This window comes from Puma concolor, chromosome F2 (assembly GCF_028749965.1).
Source record: "Puma concolor isolate L17-30 chromosome F2, mPumCon1.1.hap2, whole genome shotgun sequence".
NCBI classification, from domain to species: Eukaryota; Metazoa; Chordata; class Mammalia; order Carnivora; family Felidae; genus Puma; species Puma concolor.
In genome coordinates this window covers 21,251,032-21,268,640 of record NC_141684.1, presented here as the reverse complement: position 1 = coordinate 21,268,640, position 17,609 = coordinate 21,251,032, and the positions used below count along the sequence as shown (strand labels likewise).

Genomic DNA, 17,609 nt, shown 5'->3' with positions numbered 1-17,609 from the left:
ATGGAATAAATATACTTTCTAATGTGTTACCAGATACACAAATACGCACTCAAAATAAATAATACAAAAGCTGAGCTATCTTACTAAAAGACTCAACGAATGTCAAAGATGAATAGGACGTGCTTTTTTTTTTTAATGTTTATTTTGGAGAGAAAGAGTAGGAGGGAGAGAGAGGTAGAGAGAAAGGGAGACACAGTATCTGAAGCAGGCTCCAGGCTTTGAGCTGTCAGCATAGAGCCTGATGGGGAGCGCGGGGCTCGAACTCGCAAACTGCGAAATCATGAGCTGAGCCAAAGTCAGATGCTTAACTGACTGAGCCACCCAGGCGCCCCAAGGACCTGCTTTTAAAGATAAGGAAGCCAACTGTCAGAAAAAGCTTACCAGTCCTTGATCTTATACTCTTTTCACCTTGAGCAAGGTGGTTCATGAAAGATAAAGTATTTCAAGTAGAAATTTCCATTTTTTTCGGTATACCTCCCGCCTTTAGAACCTAATTTTGTCATATATATATTTATTTTTGATAGTTTAATTTCCAAGAGTTCACATAATTCAAGGGTCTCCAGACCATGGTTTAAATAAAGATTATGAATCCAAATTCTTACAGGAACCAGGATGTAAAATAATTTAAGCAACTGAAGCCAGGGGAAAGAATGGAGGTCAGAATAGAACAAACTGGAAACACAAGCTCTTGTTCACTTATCTACTCCAAATTTATGGCTTAAGGCAATTATTTTATTTTGCTTATGCTTTTGTGGGTCAGGAATTCATAAAGGGCTTAGCTTGGTGATTCATCTCTTACCCATGTGACAGCCCCTCACGGGGATGGAAGATCTACTTGCAAGGTGGCCTCCTCAATCGTGTGTCTGGCACTTTGATGCTCTTTGACCTTCTGTCTTTGTCCCTATGGCATTTCTTCTTCTAGGGCCTCTTCATGTGGCTTGGGCTTTCATAGCATATGGTCTCAGGACAGTTGCACTTGATATATGGTGGCTCATTTCCCTGAATCATTGCCTCAAGAGACAGGAAGGAGGGGCACCTGGGTGGCTCAGTTGGTTACGCACCTGACTTTTGATTTTGGTTCAGGTCATGATCTCGCGCTTCTTGAGATCGAACCCCATGTCAGGCTCCACGCTGACAGGGCGAGCCTGCTTAGGATTCTCTTTCTCCCTCGCTCTCTTCCCCTCCCCTGTTCCTGCTTGCTCTTTTAAATGAATGAATGAATGAAGGAAGTAATGAATACATACATACATACAAAAAAGAGACAGGAAGTAAATGCTGCCAGTTTCTGTAAGCCTGTGTCCAAAAACTTACATAGCATTACCTCTGCCATATTTTACTGGTCAGAGAAATCTAAGCTTTCCCAGACTCAAAGGGAGGAAACCCAGACCACATATCTCAACAGGAAGAATGTTAAAGAATTTATAAACATCTCTAATGTGCCATAGTCTGTTTCAGAGAGTAGGTATCAAGATACCAGGTTGTCGCATTGTGAGACTATAGTCCAGCATGAGATATTATGAATATTTAAAAGAGATGATGGAAATTCAAATTTAAAAAGGTGCAATCTCCTGATTTTTAAATCACATTTTTAAATGTGTCCACACATTTGTGGACACTGCCCATGCCCACCAGCATGTCCCCTTTCTTTCACACAACAAACCAAATTCTTATAAAGGACATTTAAGAAAGTACTGATGTGCACTTGGAAATATTTTGCCTACAACTGAAAATGAAGATCTTAAAATCTTTTTACCATCTTTGACAATAGATTTTTATTGAAAACACACCACTTGGTAAATGAGGGATCTTTCTGCATGACTATCATGACCCACAAGGGAATACTGAATGTCTGCTATCTGAGAATTCCCTTCTCCCATTTCTTTCTTAGCCAAATCACAGTTTGATGAAAAGTATAGTGACTTTCATCACATTTGAAAACTGAAAATACATGATAGAGGTATTGACTTTAGTGCCCCAAAGGAAAGAAAACCAAAGAGAAGCACAGAAACCAAGAAGTCACTGATACAAACAATATAAACTCCACATTAGTACTTAAACTTTAGTGACCAAAGCACCTCTGGCTGAGAAGAACCAGGTAATGTCCCAAGACTCAGCATTTTGAGTCAATGCTTGAGATGACTCTGATGGAAGTGGCCCATGAACCACGTTGCTGGTACTCAATTAGAGGGATAAGTTTTGAGGGAGAGCAAAATGGTACATAGCTACAGTATGAACTGTGCCTCACTTAAAAAAAAAAAATGTTTATTTCAGAAAGAGAGAGAGCTCACACATGTGCAAACAGAGAAGGTGCCAAGAGAGAGAATCCCAAGCAGGCTGCACGATGTTGGCATAGAGCTCAATGCAGGGCTTGATCCTATGAACCGTGAGATCATGAGCTGAGCTGAAATCAAGAACCAGACGATTAACCAACTGAGCCACCCAGGCATGCTGAACTGTGCCTCATTTTAGGAGTTGGTGGTAGCTGTGGTAATAACAGAGCCAAGACAAGAAAGTATATCGTGGTCCCCATTTCCCTGGCTCAGTGTCAAAATCATGTTAGAAGCAGGAGACAGGGTTTCTAGCCCTGATTTTGCATTAGCTAGATAACTGCAGAAAGTCATTTTCCCTCTCATGGCCTCAGTTTCCTCTTCTGTAAATGAGGAGGGCTAGCCTGGGTTTCAACAGTGGCAAGTACAACTGCCCATACTCTGTGTCCGAGGGTCACCCTGTTGTGGCAAGAGGTCATGGAGAAGACATGACCGCTAGTTGACCTGCAAACCAGACTTGGGGAATCAAGGGCTCTGCGCCCCCTCCTCTGTCGTGGAATGTGTGTTCTGCCCGTTGTTTCCACAGTGGGAGCTGTTCCAAGGACCTTAACAGAGTAAAGTGTTGTTGAGACCATCTGGATGAATATGTGACTGAGCCCCATTAGGGCTTCTCTGTAAACTTTAAGAATCTGGCGGGTGGGTGTGGAGATCTACTTGTCCTGCAGTTGCCCAACACAAGCCTTGTATATAAGTTCTCTTGCTTATTAATACTGCTACCTACTGATCTGGACTGAACTGCTTCCTTCATTGGTCTCTCCTTGCCCTCTGTGCATAAGGGCCAGTTTGCAAACCAGCACCTTTCCACCAAGAGCACCTTGTTTTCTGCTATGCCCTGGCCTGGCCTTCCAGTTCTTTCTCCCAGCCACTTTCCAACAGGGTAGAATTAACACATGGGGTGAAACCCCATGATGTAGCTGTGGTGAAGGATCTCTGTAGTTTCTTCTGCTTGTATGGCATATTATAGTTTTGGAGGGAAAGTCAGTTGAAAAGAAGTCATGAAAGGTAGTTTTGAAGGTGGGAAAACAGTTTTAGGGCAGGAGCTATCCAGAAACAGAAACATGTGATTTGAGAAGGGTGGGAATGGCAGACAACTTGCCAGCCAGTCTCAGACGTATCTCGGTTCTCTCGGTGATGGAGGTCTTGGTATAGTTGCCTCTAGCAAATCCCAGCAACAATATCCCAGGACAGTCCGTAGGAGGAGCAGGGTTGGGATCAGGGTGAGCAAAATCGTGGGTCTGCACATAATGAACCTGGGAGTGAGTGCCTCCTTACATTTGGTACCAGGCACCTTGCTGGCCTCGACCTGGTCCCAGGCCTGGGGAGAGGTACTACTCCAGTGGAGTTGCGAGCTTGCTGTGAAGCTGTCTTCTCTGCCGCAGACCCACTGAGCAGAGTGGGAATGGGTTGTGTAGAAGGTGAGATCCAGATGGATCAGGCCTGATCAGGCCAGGAATTCCATGGACGTGATTTCCCGAAGGACATCTGACATGAAGGGCACTGGCTTCAGATCTGTGCTAGGTTAGCTGTGCAACTCTGTCAGGTTACTTAACCTCTTTAAGTCTCCATTTCCCAATTTGTAAAATGCAAACAAGAACCCCTTCCTGGCGGAGATGCTGTCAGGACAGAATATGCGTCTTTGGCACACAGTATTCAGTTATTACATGGAAATTAATTTTCTTTTCTTTGCTCTCTTCTCTTCCCTTCTCTCTTTCTCCCTCTCCCTCTGCCTTGAGTGTCAGGAAATGAAGCAAGTTACGGACAGCAAAATTCATGCCAAAAATGGTCGTAGAAATCCACATCCTCATGCAGAGGAAGCCTGGCAGGTTTTTACATGCATTGTTGACTTTCTGACTCATAATTGCTTTCTCTTTTAAATCCACCCATTCTGCTCAGGTTAGACCTCGTGCAGGAAGGTTGGCAGTACAATGCCAGGATCTGGCTCATTAGGAAAAATCTCCCAGTGCTGCTCTGAGGCCAAAGTTCTAGGTACAAAAAATTATAAACCTGTGTCACAGGCTTGCCTAATAAGAATTATAGCTACCATTCACTTAAGGGATTAGTATGTGGTTGGCCCAGGGCTAGGCACTTATAAACATTATTTAAGTCAGCCCTTACAGTACTATAAGAAGTAGATATGACTATTGCTAGTTTGCAGATGAGGAAACAGAGGCTAATGTGGCTCATGAACTGTAGAAATGAATAGAAATCAGCTCTTTTCCTGATTAACCATTATTTACAATTGAACATTCATTACTCTGAAAATGCAAGAAAACACAAGAGGAACCCATTGTTCCCAGAGAGTTTTGAGGTGCAGAGAATAATCAGGACCAGCATATGAAAAAGAACAGTATGGCATGGTATGGGCTCAACCACACGGTGAGCTCTTTGAGGGTGGGGGCTTTGTTTCATTCTCTCTTTTTATTCCCCTATTTTCTAGGGCGATGGACAGCCCTTTTTAGGAGCTCAATCACCATGTGTTAGATGTCTAAGCAAATAAAAGGATAAATGTTAAGGTGTGTGCCACAGGCCCAGATATTGGTGGGGGTTCAAGGTCCAGGGTGGTCCACAGGGGTCCAAGGGAGAAGGCCAGCTTCATGGAAAGCAGATTGGAACCGGAGATGGGATTCAGACAGGTTGAAAAGGGCAGAGAAGACAGAAGAAACACATCAATCACGACATGCTGTAGCATAAGCACGGGGTGTTGAGACAGTGAGGAGAGCAAAGTGCTTAGAAAATTGTGCACTAGTCAGCTTGGTAAAGGGTCAGTCTAGTAAGAGTTGGCAGGGTCTTGGTGTAAGACTGGCTATCATCTGGAAACAGGTCAACAAGGTCAAAGGAAACACAGGGTAGGCTGGTCTAGACACAGAAGGTAGGGAAGTCAGCTGAAGCAGGCTGGATTGCAGGAAGCACGGTTCCCCACCCATGGCTGAGGATATGCAAATATAACTTTTGGCAGCTGTGAAAAGCATAAGAGGAGGACAAGTCAGCCATGAAGAATGCGGAGGAGGAGTACCGGGAAAGGTCTTGGAGGAACGCATTCTGAGGCTGATCACCCCCTCTATTTGGGTTTCATGCACCATAGCAGCCTACCTGCTCTCAGGAGACCCTTGGTGCCTCTGTTTATGCTGTAAAATGAACTCAGGGAAATCATATTTACTAAGGGGTGAGTTATGATCCATAGGGCTCAAAAAGCCATAAAGTCCTTTTAGTAGGGTTGTCTTAGATATACATAAAAATCTTCTCTACACATATATAATTTTACATAACTTAATGCATTTTCACATAAATGGAAATATAATTTCATATAAATTTATATAAGTAGTTTTATCCTGGGCTAAAGAGCTAAGTCTAAAAATGGAAGAATGTAACAGATGGCTCTATCTTGAGGCTACTGGTTGCATCCTTACCCTTCCCAGCCGATTGTTCCAAAAGAATAATGAAATTGTAACAGTCAGTTCTGCTCTGTCAGTATATATTTAATCTGTGTGTCTCAGCCAGGAAGAAAATTGTTACTTGGTGATGGCCTCCACGTGGGCCTTAGGAACCCTAAGATTTTTTACCAAGAAGCCCAGAGTGGTTGTGTGGGGCGATCTCTACCTCTGAAATGTGGGACTGAACAGCTCATCACTGCACATACTGTGTGCTGTAGAACCCCAGTGCCCATGGGATGTTAAAAAAACACTGTGAGGTATAGGATTTTCTTGTTGGGAAAATGTTCCCTAAAAACATCCCCAGGGTTGGTGATTTGCTAGGGGAACCAACAGGACTCAGCAAATAGTCATACTCACAGCCGACATTTATTATAGCAGAAGGATACAGAGCAAGATCAACAAAGAGAAAGGCACACAGGGTGAAGTCTGGAAGGAAGCAGGCACGGGCTTCCAAGAGTCCCTCCCGGGGGAGTCACACACGATGCATTTAATTCCTCCAGCAACGAGTGGTGAGAATGTTGTGTGAAATGCTATCTACCAGGGAAGCTCATTAGAGACTCACTGGCCAGGATTTTTATTGGAGGCTGTTCACATGGCATCCTCTGCCTAGCATGTACCCAAACTCCGAACTCCCAGAAGGAAAACACGTGTTCAGGATAAATGACACTGTCCATACAGACAATTTAAGTACATGGGCCATCTGATCAGGGAGAGCTGGGAACCCTCCTGAAAATCAAGTTTCAGGACACCAGCAAGGGCCAATCTTGCAAGTAGGACCTTCTAACAAAAGAATCGCAGGCCCGCTACCTTAACTTTTTCCTATGGAGGGTCTAGTAAGTTAAGAGAATTCTATATGCCATGGCCACCTTTTGAAAATAAATAATGCACATTAGCATACTAAAGGATCTGAAAGGTATTGTGGTATGAAACACTTTTTTTCTGAAACCAACATTTCTCAAACCTTTTTGATAACTTTTTTTTTTTAAAGATATCTTATGGGATGCCTGGGTGGCTCAGTTGGTTAAGTGTCTGACTTCGGCTCAGGTCATGATCTCACAGTTCGTGAGTTCGAGTCCTGCGTCGAGCTCTGTGCTGACAATTCAGAGCCTGCAGCCTGCTTTGGATTCTGTGTCTCCCTCTCTCTCTGCCCCTCCCCCATTCACACTCTGTCTCCCTCTCTCTCTCTCAAAAATAAATATCCAAAGGATACTAGCATCCTACAGAATACAGTTTGAGAAATCCTGGCCTAAATGTATAGACTTGCATCACTTCTATGGCCTCAGCTTTCACCCTTTATTAAACATGCAAATAACAAGAGCTAGCACAAAAATTCCTCTTACTGTGTGTTAGGAGCTTTTTATGTAATAACTCATTTGACCAAACGAGGTTGGACGAGGTGGCTCTAAGCACAGAGAAGCAGCACAGTGGGGTTAAGGATGGAAACCCTGAATTAGACTGGAGCACTAGTTTCTTGGCTTCACCAGTTACCAGCTGTATGACCACTTTCTCAACCTTGGTGTTGTTCCTCCATTTCCTCAACTGCAAAGTGAGAGCAGCCTTCACATACAGGAAGAACTCCACATGTGCTTATTGAGCTTTCTTTTAAATAAATGAAAGTTCGAGAAGTTTTGATCCTGTAGCTCCAGGCCATAAATCATGGCAGGTGTAGCAACAGACTCATGTGGCTTCAGAGGTGACAGGATGGGATGGGATGGGATGGTCTGGTGAGGGTGGCCTGAGGGAATCAGAGCGGTAGCAGGTGGAGCTTGCTCCAGGACCCAGGAAGGCTCAACACCAACACCATTCAAAACCAGGGCCACTCTAGGGAGTAAATGAAGACTGTCACAGGTCAAGAGGCACTAAGAATTTCCTGGGAGTCTGGGACTGAGGCCAGCAACAGAAGTGATATGCTTTTGACTAAATAGAGCAAGACTCTAGACAAACTTTGACTAAACCTGGCAATTTTATCCACATGCTTGAAGAAAGGCACCTCGCAAGAAAATCCCTTCTGATTCAAGCCTCATACAGATCTACATGGTAGAAAGAAAGAATAGGGAAAGATGCCAAACTGAAAAATGACAAAATGCCACCAGGAAAAAGCCAATTTTTAATATGCCTTAACACTGTTTCTTTATCCCTTCTCAGGCTATCTTCAGTTAAGCAATGTTCCATGTAACTGAATAATCCTTCATGGAGATATATGAAGAGTCAGCAGTGTCACCCTGTAAAACGAAGGACTGTGATATATTTTATTAGTGTGCAGGTACAGGTGGGTGTAAAAAGTGGTGGGGGGGGGGTGGGGGAAGACCTCTTAGTGCGCTTGGGTGTGCTAAAGGAATTTGAATGAAGAATTTCTAAAGGGCTAGGTGAAGAAATTAGTCTGATATCCCCTTGAGACCATCCTGGGCTAGTCATGTACAAAATTGTTCTCAGAGATGATTCCTTGTGGCCATTTTCCTGGGACTCACCTCTTTTATAAAGTCAGGATCTGGAATATTCCATATACTCTCATAGTGCCATGCCTCTCCCAAACTAACAACGACCTGGGTGCTTGGCAGATAGCATATGCTCAATTAAATGTGGGCTGAATATACAAAGGCCTTTGTTCACAGATCCTTCCACTTTAAATGTCCAACATTTGCCTCCCTACCTGACAACATCTGATATGTCAAAGCGTGTTTCCTCTGTAAATCCTGCCTGACTCCTTCAGGCAGGGCTCTGTGGACAGCAGTCCTGGCTACCATTATGGGAACACTTTGTTCCTGTCACTGCTCCAGGACCTTTGCATGTATCAACTCTTGTACTCCACATAATACCCACAAAGTAGGACTTTTTATAGGACTACACCTCCACTTTTACAGGTGCAGGACAGACAACGAAGCTCAGAGAACAAAAGAACTTGCCCAAGGATCCATAGCTCAGAAGGGGCAGATGCCTTCTGTCTAGATGTCTCAATCATAGTATTTACCACATCATATGTGGCTTATCATGGCCTAATCATTCATTGCTTCACACCAGTGCCAGCGGGGAGCTATCCGTGATGGGGCACGATGTCCCTCACACAATTCCTCAAATAATCAATACAACAGATTGAATAACCCATGACAACATGACTCGGACATTAAAAAGTAAAACCAAGGATTCTGTAGTCAGACAGATCTGGCTTGAGCTCCAGCCTCTCCAAACCCTAGCCTTGTGACCTTGACCAAGTTATTTTAGTCTTTCAGAGTATCGGTTTTCTCTCTATAAAACAGAAATTACAAAACCTGCTTCATGGCATTTGCTTTAAGAATTAAACAAATTAAAGAACATGAAGTGCATACTCAAGTGTCGAGCACAAACTTTATCTGATACTCATGCTCGTTTAAAGGTTCGTTTGATAACCATGCTATGATCAGCCTGAGGCTTACTGGGTGTTCTACAATCGTCTATTAGATAAACGAATTTGGGAATCCAATACAGTAAGACACACACAGAACAGCTAACTGTATTTTGGTTGCCTTAAAATGGATCCTTTTTTTTTTCTCTTTCCAGAATTCAAGCTTCATAAAACATGTGTGGGCTGCTGTCTAGACACAGCATAGTAGATTCTTAAATGTGGTACCAAAGCGGCCATCTTCACTACAGCAAAGCTGCCTGCCTCCTATGGGCTACTTTTACTCTTCTGGTGTCATTACTAGTTCTGATCCTTACTTCAGTTCCTTTGATCATATCCCATCATCTCCCTGTAACAATATCTTAAGTTGAAAACACAAAACTGTTCTTTCTTGTTATGTAGGAAAGAAGTCTTCAAGATTCATTTTTTCCATACCTCCATCTTTATGAGCTATATGCTCCTTCTTCTAAATATTAATGCAAAAATAGGTTAATGTAGTAAATTTATATTTCTGTCATTACGTACAATGAAGGCATTAAGGGCATGATAACTATGGATCAACACCTCTCAGGGTGCCTGACTGCCTCGTAATGGTCACAGGGGATGTCTCTGGGCAGCATTACCTCCCGCTGCTGGTTGTTGTTGATTGCATCAAAGCTGGGCCAATCAGAGTTCCTGTCTCGGGATTATGGACTTGAGATGAGGAGATGTAGAAAGTAATTGGGAACAGAGAGAGGAGAAATTGAGAGAGCACTCGAGAACATTCTGAGTGCTCCAGTCACAGTCCATAAACTCAAAAGGGGTCAAGACTTGAGTCACAGAGATATTGTATATAAAGAATAAAGCAGACAGAAAAGGAGAAACCATAGAAAGAGGGCAGTCTGTTGTCTGGATTCTTGCTGGCTCTCACAGTTCTACTCCTCCCCGAGGTCTTGCTACCTCTGCTCAGAAGTCCTATCAAAGACTTCCGTATGGGTAGTATGAATACCTCACCAAGAGGCGCCTGGGTGGCTCAGTCAGTTAAGCATCTGCCTCTTGATTTTGGCTCAGGTCATGATCTCATGGTTTGTGAGATCAAGCCCTGCGTCGGATTGTGTGTTGATGGCACAGAGTCTGCTTGATATTCTCTCTCTCCCCCTCTCTCTGTCCCTCCCCTGCTCTCTGTCTCTGTCTCTGTCTCTCTCTCTCTCTCTCTCTCACACACACACACACACACACACTCTCTCTCTCTCTCAAAATAAATGAAAAAACAGTAAAAAAAAAAAAATGAATACCCCATTGAGCCCCATATGTTTGGCTAAAGCACCTTCAGATTTCCATTCCTTACAACCACAAGAATCTTAACTTAGCCATCACAAAACTATGATTACAATTAGGGTTATCAACAATAATCCTTACAAGCATTTAACACTGTGCAAATTTACTAACTGATTATTATTAATATCCGCTACAAGCAAGTGCTAGAATAATGCTGCTGAAGCAGCCATCCACGAACTAATAATTGGGTAGCAGCTGGAGGTTAAAAAGCAAGCCATGGAGAGGGAGCGGATTTACTGAAATGATAACCAGCATAAGTCATCACATCACTGGCGACGATTCTGCTTACAAGAGTCCATCAAGGATGGGTGACTGTAGATCAGTAAGACAGTGGAGGGAAATGTTTTTCTATCAGGAAAGAATAAAACGATGAAACAGATGGATTGCTGTTTTTAAGATGAAGATTACAAGAGCACAAAAAACTGGCTATGCTTAGGTGGTTCAGAAAAAAAACATGGCTACCATCACCATGGATCCTAAGAAATATGCTTCAATCTTACAGATGTCAATAAAGCATTACTCAACTGTCAATTTAATAATAGAAGTGCCACCAAAGATTCATATTTAACAAACCCAAATGTAATAGATAATGAGGAAAGGTGGCTGGTAGGGATCTGAATTAACTAACCATGTTTGAGAAAATAATTGAGGCAATAAAAAGATCAATAGGAAATCAGGCCATTCTCTAGGACCTAAAAGTTTCTTAGTGGAATATTTAAAAGAGCATTTTACTGGTTCATCCCATTTTTAATGCACTTGGAGATGTGCAGGTGCCCATCAATCCTGCAGAAATGGGTATACAATGAAACTTAAGCTGACTGAATAATAAGGAACTTAGTCACATACCTCTCTCTATTGAGTATATAGCTCTGCATATCTACCCTGCAGATATATCAAGAACAACAGAAGCATTGTTGCAGACTAGAAATATACCATAATTATGTTGCTTTAGAAAATCTTGAAAGCCCAGGACAGTACAAAGAAGAAAATAAAAAGCATCCTTAAACCACCATCCAGAGATACCACTGTTAAAATTCTGGTGCATTTCTTTCCAGTATTATTTTTTTTTCCTGTGAGTGTGAATACTATGCACTAATATTTTACTGTATATACACTATTTAAAAACAATATTTGGATCTTCCTGTTTCTACTGTTTTCATATTCTTTTCACTGAATAGCTAGTGAAGGGGCCCCTGAGTGGCTCAGTGGGTTAAGCATCTGTTGATTTCAGCTCAGGTCATGATCTCGTGGTTTGTGGCATTGAGCTTGAGACTCTCTCTCTCCCTCTCTCTCTGCCCCTCCCCTGCTCACACACGCTCTCTCTCAATAAAGAAAATAAATAATCACACGAAGATTTTTTCTTGCCATTGCATAGAATTTCAGTGCTGCACACCACTTTCAATCGTATGATTTTGTCATAATTTAACCAACATATTAGCTATTTATATGGTTTCCATTTTACTATTAGCTATTGACCAAATGTTTATGTTTTCCCAAATCTCATCTGCCTAAGCCCTAATTTCCAATACGATCATGTTGGGGGGAGGGCACCTTGTGGGAGGTATTTAGGTTATAAGGCTGGAGCCCTCAGGAAAAAAATTAGCACCCTTGAGATGAGACGCAAGAGATCTTGTTTCTCTCTCTTTACCATATGAGGACACAGCAAAGAGGTAATCATCTATAAAGCAGGAAGACAGTCCTCACCAGAAACCAAATCAGCTGGCACTTTGATCTTGGCCCTCCCAGCCCAGAACTATGAGAAATAAATTTATTTTGTTTAAGCTACCCAGTCTATGGTGTTTTTGTTGTAACAACTCAAACTAAGACATTATTCTTTCAATATCAAGAAAAGAGCTGTTTATTCACACTTCCTTTCCCTGCCTCTTCCCCACAATCCATTCTTGCTTTTTCTGTCCATCTCTGCCATGGGAGGCTGACCCCTGAGGAGTGCATTACCTGTGACCCTCTGCCTTCTGATCTCTGGTTGTGTTTAGCTAGTTAGAGGCACCAGTGGGAAGCAGTAGACAGGAGGTTTGACCATTCTCTCCTTCCCTCCCTGTGTGGAACCGGTGCTTGTGGTAATGGCTGCACCTCTCACAAGGTTCTCTGGTCAGCTGACCCCTCTTCCATGGCTCCAGCTCTCTGTCCCCTCCAGCAGAAGCTGTTGCTAGTCCTTAGGTGACTCAACCCCAGTAGGTTCCTTTAACCTCTGCTATGTCAGTGCTTCCTTAAATTACCTTTAGATTGCCATCTCACCAGTATGGACAGCTTCAATGAACAACTTGTACATGACATGGTATAACCCTGTGGAGATCACTTATTTATAAAAAGTGTAACAAAGTCAACATCACGTAACCCATTCCAAATAATGGGAGGCTTACCACAGGTAAAATACTTACACGAAACTTAATAAAATAGAAGAGTGGTCTAGATTCTAGAAACTTCTTCCTTGATTTTCAGAAAGTCTCTCAGTGAATTTCCTTCAATTCTCTTCTCTGTGTAATGTTCACAAACCACATGCTTTCCCCCTTCCTGCAGCCTTTGCTCACGCTGTTACCCTAGATGGAGCACCCTTCACTTTCCCCTTTATTCTAAGCTCCACCTGAAGCCCTATTTCCTTCCTGAATTTTTGGAGCCCACACCCACCCTTCCTCAGAATTGCTGGATCTGTGGTACTCAACATGGTAGCTGGGAGCCACATATGGCTACTTCAATTTAGGCCAATTAAAGTTAAGTTATAAATTCAGTTTCTTAGTCCTACTAGCCACATTTCAAGTACTCAATAGCCACATGTGGCTGGTGGCTACTGTACTCAACAGTGCAGATCTAGAACATTTCCATTTCAGGAAGTTCTATTGGACAGGGCTATTCTAGAGCACTTAATTATGTAGGATTCCAAAGAGCATTATATCACAAATACCCTTGTACTGTTCTTTAGTTGTAGAGTCAAGAATACTAGGGAATAACAAGGAAGAGCCTGTCTTCTTCATTCTCAGTCCTAGCAGTGCTGGCACAGTAAGTACAGCTGCTGACTTGGGTAATGACCATGACGATTTTCTCAGAACACTAAAACACAAAGAACTATTAATGATTGAAGCAATGGTATAACAAGGGTATCATGGGACAACCTACAGGTAGTGGTAGGTAGGGATTCTTCTAATCCCACAAAAACAGAGGCATCCTATACAATGTCCTCCTTATGTACTCACAAAGAACCCATCTATAATATTAGCAATGAGTCTTCAATAAGATAAATAGTCTGATTAAATGAAGTCATCAAAAGAACTCAAGTGCATAGCTATATATAGAAGCTTCCATACCATCCTCTAGACTTGTTCACAGACAATGAAAAACTGTCTTAAGATACTGGTACACTTTTGACTGTGATTCTGGTTGACAAACTGGCCTCTGTCAAAAGCAATTTAATGGAAGTGATAAAGCTATATATTCTACACAATGGCCTCTCTCATCTCTCTGCCTTGGGATGATTGCAGAATTTTAACAAAAATTCAGTGTTTGACTTAATGGAATAGGCTTATGAAATACATATTTCAGCCTTATGCTAATCTCTGGCAAGAATGTCTTCTTAGATATGGATCCACTTCCTATCTTTTATTCAGATCTGTGCTAATAATCACTTGGCAAAAATCTCTTCTAATCCGCATAGCAACTCTGTGACCGAGGTATCTTTGTTCTGATTTTACAGCACAGAAAACTTGCTTTCAGAAAGGATATGTCATTTGCCTAAAGTTAAATAGATAGCGAGGGACAGAGCTGGGATAACAACTCAGATTTTTCGACTATAAATGTTGTGCTTTGAGTCACTCTGTGACAGTTCACCAGGGCATCGACAGAGGTGATGCTGTGGTTGGAGGGCATGGCAGGGTGGCACCGTTTTGTGATCGCTCTCCTCAGCACAGCTTCTTGTCCCTCCCAAGGTCTCTTCTGATGTTCATTTGAACAAAACACCTGAAGACACTCAGGAGATGCACAAAAGCTGACAGGCGGCTCAGTGAAGGAAGCACACCCAGGGCACTTAGAGTTTGCCCCTCGTGCTCTCTTATTTGACGTACAACAAAACCTGTTGTGAGTAAAAGGCAGGAACTCTTGGTGGTCAAGCCAATGCACCACCCGCATGGCATCCTTGACACATATTTGGACGACTCCTCAATTTTACTGTTTGGTGCACATCCCACATGAGACCTTCATACTCAGATATCTAACTGCTTTCTTCAATGTTTCAAAGGACCTCAAACATAATGTGTTACACACTGACCTCTTCATTCCTATCAAGCCTCTGCCTCCCACTCCCCCATCCAGGTTCCTCCCAAGCACAGGCTGGCCCAGTCTGTAGCAGCTCAGACCAGGAATCCTGACTCACCCTCGGTTCTCCCTCTCCTGGCCACATCCAACCCATCACCACAGACCTGTCCCCTTTCAGCTCGGGGGCCACCACCCAGTTCTGGTGATCACCTGTCCTCACCCGGATTTCTGCAAGAGTCCCTGGTCACTGTCAGGCCTCCCTGGTTCTAGCTCTGCTGTCATCCGACCCATTCTTCCAGTCAGCTGCCATTTTTTTAAAATGTAAATATGATCTCATCACTTCTCTGCTTAAAATCCTTTAATGGCCTCTCACTGCACTTCTTGAGATGCTAATTCCAAATCCTTAAGGTGGTTCCAAGGCCCTATGGATCTGTCCCTTGCTGTGTCAGGCTACAGAACTCTCTTCAGAGCTCTGCGATCCCACTTGTGGTCTTTGCTCAGTTCTTAGGTAATGCTAAACTCTTCTGTGCCTGAGAGCTTAGCATATGCTTTTCCATCTGCCCGCTTGCTCTTCCTCTGCTTTCACCTAGGCACCTTCACTTCTCTGTCTTGTTACCACTTAAATGTCACTGTTATCCCATGGTCCAACTTAGAGCCTCTCCTTGCATTTTATATTTTTCCTTCAATGCCCTTAACACAATTTTGCACATATCTCCTTTTCTGTGGCTAGAACTCAGAAAGGGTATGCTAGCTGAACAATTCTGTAGGGGCAGTGTGGTACAGACCCTCCAGTTAGCTCCCTGACATTAGATAATGGTGACTGTTCTTCCCAGTCTCATGCAATACATACACAGAGTTACAGCAACAAACCCAGCTGGTGTCTCAGACCATGGGCTTTGGAGAAAGCTGGGGCTCAAATCCTCACTCCATCACTTCTCAGACTGGGTGACCTGGTTCAAAAGTGACTTTAATCTTCTGTGCATCAGTTTTTTCAGTCTGCTGAATAGGGACCCCAACAGCTCCCAAAATGACAATGCAGAGTGTCTGGGACAGTGTTGATGAGCAGACAGCACACACTAAATGACAGCGATTACCTGTGTTGTGGCTGTTCACCTTGGCCTCATATGGGACTAAGTATCCTGGGTTTCAGAACCAATTCTGATGAGAGTTGGATAAAAGTCTAAGTTTTGGGAATAATCACTGGACTGAAGACTCCTTAAAGGCAGGAGCTATCTGGGGCTTAGCACGGTATCTATAATGTAATAGAAGCTCAATAAATGCTTATCCAAATACTCCATAAACTGCCCTGATAGGGTCTGGGGGGGGGGGGCTCCAATCCTACCTTTAGAGGTGCCCATCACCTTCTTCTCTCCACTGGGGCAGTGTTGGGGGGGGGGTCAGCCAGAGTCAACATGCTCAACATCCGTATTAAGGGACCAGGATATCAATTCTCTTTCAACCTTTTCTTTCTAAGCCCAGGGCTTGAATCGGATAGGTTCCCTGGAGTCTAAGTAATAATTATTTCAATTATCTTTACTGTCACAGCACTTAGAAGCTACCAGGAGCTATTTTAAGGATGAGGAAACTCAAGTACTGGCAGTTCCTAACCCCAGTGCCGGGTTAACCCAGGGGACCAATTGACGCCCAGTACAACTGTTTCTCACTGCAGAAACTGCCAAGCCATCATAATTTTAGCTTGTATTATGACGCAGAGAGGAAAACAAAAGGATGATTTATTTGAAGATTAAAACTGTGCCTATTTTATGGACTCTGTAAGCTGTTGGAAACTCAATTTTCGAGCCCTTTGAACTCAGGGTTGCCTCCAGAGTATTTAAGGCAACCAGACAGACAAACAGCCACCACCACCACCAAAACAGAGGAGTTAAAAGCCTGCTTGAATCACAGGACGGACAATGGCAGTGCATGTGAGGGACCCAGTGTTGTAGCACAAGACCTCAGAGCTCCTCTTCGCACCCACAGGGATTTTGCCGCAGCGTGGGTGATTAAGGACTTCACATCTGCGGCTGTGCGCCCGCCAGAAAGTCTAAATCAAAGTTTCCTCGTGTCAGGTGCGCATCGGCACCCATTTCCACCCTTTTAATAAAGCAGAGAATTGCTTCCACTGCCCTTGTGTTTTTCCTGAAGAGAATTCAAGATACCATTTACAGCTCTCAGTCTGTGTTCTGGAAAAGAGGGTAGAAGGCCTTAGCACCAGTGTGCCAGCCTTCTGGAAATGGAACATAATTTGCTCATGCCAAAAAGATTTTGGTGAGGCTTTGGCAGCCAGCCTATTTGTCTGTGTCAAGGATTACACTGCTTATCACTGAGTCCCGATACCTAGCCTGACGTGCAGTACGTACTCAAAAGTTGATGAATGGGAGAATAAGTATGTTTATTCCATTTCAGTGTGCTTTGACAGTGCTAGATACATAGACCATACTCAGTAAGAAATCCTTTAAAAACTATGAAGGGAAAGATTAGGTAGCATTTAAATGTTGCACCCGCCAATTAGCATTTTGGAAAGGCAAAGACACACAAATGGTTCAAATATGACCCTGGTACTTCCTTAAAGTCTGAAGGGATTGTGGTAGTGGGTATCCCTCACTTCTCTGCTCTAGCATACATAGGTGCACGTGTCTAAACCGACACCCTCAAATACATATCCCGATGTGCACCTAGATAACGTCTACACAGGAAAACAACCGTTCACACATTTGTTAGTCACGGCTTTGTTTACGCAGTGCTTCTACAGGGAGGAAGGAGCAAACACTCGTGAGCCTTTTAAACTGCTGAAAGAGACATTTTCCAGTGCACTGCGTGAACAAATGTGATGAGTCCAAGTCCCTACTAAGAAATTCAAGCCTGGACAACTGGATAAATAAATATAAATGAATT

At 43.1% G+C, this 17,609-nt stretch overlaps 1 protein-coding gene and 2 long non-coding RNA genes across 6 annotated transcripts in view; 1 reads left to right on the top strand and 2 right to left on the bottom strand.

The window, feature by feature from the left end:
• The window catches only part of LOC147571881 (uncharacterized), a 50,830-nt gene extending 35,961 nt beyond the window's left edge, over positions 1–14,869 (bottom strand). Inside the window, exon 1 of the long non-coding RNA XR_015247025.1 lies at positions 12,851–14,869. This is a non-coding gene — a long non-coding RNA (uncharacterized LOC147571881). The remainder of the gene's footprint in view (positions 1–12,850) is intronic.
• Positions 1–17,609, bottom strand: part of SAMD12 (sterile alpha motif domain containing 12) — a 389,558-nt gene that overhangs the window by 134,347 nt on the left and 237,602 nt on the right. The gene's annotated exons all lie outside the window — the stretch shown is intronic.
• Positions 13,369–16,836, top strand: LOC147571880 (uncharacterized). The gene is made up of 2 exons (XR_015247023.1): positions 13,369–13,466; positions 16,260–16,836. It is a non-coding gene; the product is annotated as an uncharacterized LOC147571880 (long non-coding RNA).